This window comes from Carassius carassius, chromosome 11 (assembly GCF_963082965.1).
Source record: "Carassius carassius chromosome 11, fCarCar2.1, whole genome shotgun sequence".
Classification (NCBI taxonomy): domain Eukaryota; kingdom Metazoa; phylum Chordata; class Actinopteri; order Cypriniformes; family Cyprinidae; genus Carassius; species Carassius carassius.
This window is the reverse complement of record NC_081765.1, coordinates 10,340,326-10,346,143: the sequence shown is the minus strand read 5'-3', so window position 1 is coordinate 10,346,143 and position 5,818 is coordinate 10,340,326.

Below are 5,818 nucleotides of genomic sequence, written 5' to 3'. Positions count from 1 at the left end.
CAAAGTCCAGGTTGCTGCTATTGCTGCGTACCATGACCCCGTGAATGGGAAGTCTTTGGGTAAGCATGACCTCATCGTCAGGTTCCTTTTCCGTCAGGTTAAATCCTTCCCGGCCCCCCTCTATACCCTCTTGGGACCTGACTCTAGTGCTTAAATCACTACAGCAGGGCCCATTCGAGCCTTTGCATTCAGTTGAGCAAGTTTCTTTCATTGAAAACTCTGCTCCTGCTTGCACTGGCCTCCATCAAGAGGGTAGGGGAACTGCATGCATTTTCGGTCGACGATTCAAGCCTAGAGTTTGGGCCGGCTGACTCCCAGGTAATCCTGAGGCCCCGACCTGGCTACGTGCCCAAGGTTCCCACTACATCCTTCAAAGACCAAGTGGGGAACCTGCAAGCGCTGTCTCTAGAGAAGGGAGTCCCAGCCCTGGCTGTGCTTTGTCCTGTCCGAGCATTAAGGTGCTACGTAGACCGGACACAAAGCTTCAGGACCTCAGACCAGCTCTTTGTCTGTTATGGAGGCCGGCAGAAGGGGAGTGCCGTCTCCAAGCAGAGGATGGCCCACTGGATTGTGGATGCCATAACCCTGGCTTATCAGGCTTAGGGTGTGCCCTGCCCGTTCAGGTTGCGATCTCACTCAACTACAAGTATTGTATCCTCCTGGGCGCTGGCTCGTGGTGCCTCGCTGACAGATATAGAGCTGCGGACTGGGCGACCCCTAACACGTTCGCTAGGTTCTATAGCCTTCGTGTAGAGCCTGAGTCCTCCTGTGTTCTCACCTCAAATGGGTAGTGGCACTGTGAGGCCCCGGTTAGTGTCGGCTTGCTTAAACTGCTCCAGAGTGTCCGTACTGTAGACCCTGTTGAGATCCTCCATTACCCTAAGCAGCTGGACGCGGCGGAACGTCCGGCGCCAGGCCTTCATGATGAATCCGTGAGAACCATGGGTGGGTTCCATATTGAGACCTAAGCGGTACTCGTATGTGTATAGTCCACAGTATAGCCTTAGAGCCCATGTTTCCCCGGCAGACTTCTATTTACCCAAGAGGGTTTTTAATGACCTCAAATTTCTCTGTATACTTTCTAAACGGATGCTATTTGTGTGTTTGCCTCCGAGACCTCCTTCGGGAAGGATGGGGCTTCCGCAGCATCCCGGTTCCAAGTGGAATGGGTACGTTTTCCCAGTGTTATCCAATCTCATGCAGTGAGACCTAATAGGGGCACAGGCGGCTCGCACAGGGCACTGGAAGGGGCAGTACCCATGGTGCTTTGATAGGGATCCCATATTTGTTGGTCACCGATGTGGCGTCGAGAGTGACTGACTGAAAGGGAACGCCTTGGTTACTTGTGGTAACCCTCGTTCCCTGAAGGAGGGAACGGAGACGCCACGTCCCGTCGCCATGGTTGCTGTACTGCCGCTGAGCTGCCGGGTCCCCGGCTCGGCTCCTCAGTGAAAACCTGGTATGCATTGCACATGCTGCCTTCTTATACTCATGCAGTGATAAGCGGCAGCTGGATGCAATAATAGCATGCCAATGTGCATTGGGTCGTTTAGTTTACACTCGAAGTAGATCAGTCTATCGAAGCGATATCCCATATTCGTCGGTCACCGACGTGGTGTCTCCGTTCCCTCCTTCAGGGAACGAGGGTTACCATACGTAAACCGAGACATTCTCTGCACTGGATTTTAGCACAACAGGTGTCCTGACATTTTATCCTACCCTGTCAGATTTTTCTACCTGGGTTTACTGTGCATGCACACATCAATATCGCGTCCTTTTTCTCATGCTAAACAACGATATTTAATGTATCTGCATTACAGTAAGGGTAGGTTAAGGGTTGGGGTATGTGTAGACTTTAATAAAAACGCAATCTAATTGGTAGAAAATAATATTGTTGGTTTACTGTAGCTGTATCCATTCTAGCTACAACCGCGAATATAACACATAATTACTGTATTTGCAGTACTGTAAGGGTAGGTTTAGGGTTGTGGTAGGTGTAGACGTTAATAAACCATAACTTTACAGTAGCATTTTTCGTTGTCGAATTGTACTACCCACTGTTTTAGTGGGAGGTAGGAAAATCTGACAGCGTAGGACAAATCGACAGAACACCGGAAATATCTATGCACACACTCGCAAGACCGGAAATCCATATATATATATATATATATATATATTCTCCTCGTTCATTTTAGAAGCTTCTGAGGCAAAACTGAATATAACCCCACTGAATCTTCTGATCTATGAAAGAGATTCAGTTTTCCTCTGGATCACTACAGAGAGTGCTGGTACAGTGCATAGTTATAATACCGATGACAACTAATAATAATTAGCTAATTAATAAGTTGCATACATCCATCCATTTATTATCCAGTAATGTAGGCCTTATGTAGGCCTGCTGGACATAGTCAGGAAAACACCTAGGATGAATGGTAGCTGCATTCACACTTGGACTATTCATTTCACCTTGAACCCACAAGGGTCATTTGATCACTTATGATTCACTGTTCCCTCATGGAAATGAGACTGTCATTATGTCTTTTTGGCTCTCATTATCTAAACCGTTCCAAATTCAAACCGGAAACTTGCACTCGCTCAATCTTTCCACATTTCAGATTTCTTGGATCACTCACTCTGATCCAACACCCCCCCTCTCTCTCTGTTTTCTAATCTTACCCACAATGCTTTGCAAAACACTCTAGTCTTATTCTCACCTATTATTGACACTCTCGCTCCCACTGTCTATCATATCTTCTTAATACATTTCTCACACCGCTTTTACTTTTTGCTTGACAACCTGCCTTCTTTTGGTTTTTGGTGTTCCCAGATTTATTTATTTTTCTCTCCTCAGTAGAAGTGCCGTTTACCTCATTTGACCTTTCTCCAAGCTTTACTCTGTCAGGGCTAGGTATTTACATTGTACCCAAAAACACCGGAGGTAGGAAGAAAGGGACTGAGAAGCATCATGTGCTCAGAGAGAGGGGTCAGATTGTATCCCATCCCACTGTCATTGTGCCCAGGTGAGGGAAATATAACTGGTCTGAAAATCAAAGCTCAGTGCAGCAACGGCTGCACACACACATCCTAAATCCTATGGCTTATGCCTGTGTTTGCTGCAAGAAAATGCTGTTTGATCAGAAATGCGTGGTTTAGAAATATCAATGTCTCACAATTTAATGTAAACACAGATCTTTCTTTGTTGTCCTGTTTTGGAATGTCCTCTCCAATGAGTTTATTGCTCTTTTCCAAAACCTAGTGAGCTGTTTTTTTGTCTACATGGGCAGCTGCCCTATTGTAACCTCATAAGTGGATGTGACGATTGTGCACCAGAGAGACACAGGGAGAGGGAGAGATCCAATTGCAGGGAAGATGTATTAATCAAATAAGGGTATCCAAATAAACAGTCCAGGAAAACAAACAAAACAAAAGAGGGTACAGGAAGGAAAGGGAACTCGGGGAACGAGAAGGCAAGGGTAAATCTCGTGAGACGAGAACGCTGGTAACACGAAGGGTAAGGACTCCATACAAACAACAGGTAAAGACTGGTATTTATTAGGAGTATAATGACAAATAGATTGCCTGCACCTGGTGCAATTAACTGGAGTGCAATTACTGTGAAGACAGGACCAGACTAAAGGAATTCTAGTGCCTACGGTGAAGTGCCTAAGGGGAAGTGAGCCCACTAGTGAACACCCAGGGAAACAAAGACTAGACAGCATGACAGTGGACCATATTGAGCACTCTACAGCATTTCCTTATGACATACCAATGGTTTTTCAACACAAAGCCCATGAGAGGCTTGACTACCAATTGATTTCAGTTGAGTTAGGTATTAGCATATTGCTAAGCTAATAGTGATGCTCTAATAACACTATGGCACACTAACAAAAAGAGCAATGATAGATTTTGAGATAGATAGATAGATAGATAGATAGATAGATAGATAGATAGATAGATAGATAGATAGATAGATAGATAGATAGATAGATAGATAGATCTGCATCATTTATCCTTTTGATCTTTAATTTAAAAAATTTACAAAATTCTAACCTATCATTGAAGTAAAACAATGGAAAGTGGGGGGAAAATCTCATAAAATAAATGCTTTTCTCTAGTTCACGTTGACCACAATTATTGGCCCCTCCTTTTCCCAAGATAACAGCTCTGAGTTATGTTTTACAATGCCTGATGAGCGGCGGAGAACACCTGAATAGATGTCAGATATAGTCTATGATTTGCACCAAACGCATCTGGTGGGTTTGCTGCCAAAAATGTATTTTTTGTTTGTTTGTTTCATTTGACCATAGAAGCCAATCAAGTTTGAAGTTCCATCAACGTTTGCGTAAGTACTAGTAGACATTTTAGGGAAGTAACACGTAAGATTTTAATCATATTTTATAGAATTTATGAAATGAACGAAAACGAAATGACTCGAAAAAAGATTTGTTCATTTTGCTGAAAAAGACTCAAAGGTCTGAGTCGGTAAAATGATTAGAACTTCCCATCACTAGTGTTTTAAAGGCAACTGAAATGAAGCATCAAGAAAGACGTCAGCTGGCCAGCCACACTGAGACTGATAATTCATAGTAAGAGGAGAACTTCATTATGATTTTGAGAGGCTTGTGTATTATATATGGGGTTTGCCTCATAAACAATTTTAATTTCTTTAAAATAACATATTTCTCTCGGTAACAAAGTGGATAAATAAAAAATAAAATGAATTATAAATAAAAGTTATAAAATCGAATGAAATCCATATTCAAATTAATGAATTACAATAGCATACTGATGAACCAGATTTTCTACAGTAATCATACTGTAAAACTAAAATACAGCAATGTATTTTAAATCTTACAAAAAAAAAAAAAAAACCTTTGAAAGGTCTAACAGGGTGGAGTTTGTTTTTGGATGAGTGAGGTGGATTTTTCTTGAAACCTTCCCAAACAACATGTGGTGATGTAGGGGCTGTTTGATATGATTATTTTGACCACAAGAGTCAATTAATCTCTGCAATTCTACAGCTGTGATCATTAAAGAGTCTTTGGCCACTCAAACTCTCCTCCTCACTGTGCATTAGGACGATATTGACAAAAAAATTTCTTCCAGGCAGATTTGTAACATTTTTAGTTGATTGGAATTTCTTATTTATTATCCTGATGGTGGAAATGAGGCTATTCAATGCTACAGCTATTTTCTTACAGTCACTTCCTATTTTGTGGAGCTCAGATATGTTTTAAATACTTTTCAAAATTTAATAATAATAATAATAATAATTATGAAGTAAAATAATAAAAGGCAAATAACATACATATTTTAAAATATATCTATGTAAATAATTTTTCACTAAATTTTAGTTAAGTTGACAGTCGTGTCATTTGACCAGGGTGGGAGACTATATCATGAAAACAGCATGACTGCAACACATTGTCCCCGTACCTCACAAACAAAGACACACACAAACACACACACACACGTTTGATTTTGTGAAAAGTGGGGACATCCTATAGGCATAATGGTTTTTATACTGTATAAAATGTATATTCTATGGCCCTACACCAACCCTACACCTAACCCTAACCCTCACAGGAAACTTTGTGCATTTTTACTTTCTCAAAAATAACTCATTCTGTATGAGTAAAAATGGGGACATGGGTTATGTCCTCATAAGTCACCCTCTCCTTGTAATATCTGTGTCATACCCATGTCATTATGCAAAGTTGTGTCCTGATATCTCACAAAAACATGCGCACACACACACACACACACAACACACACACACACACACACACACTTCCTTTGTAGAACTGGGATTGCAGTC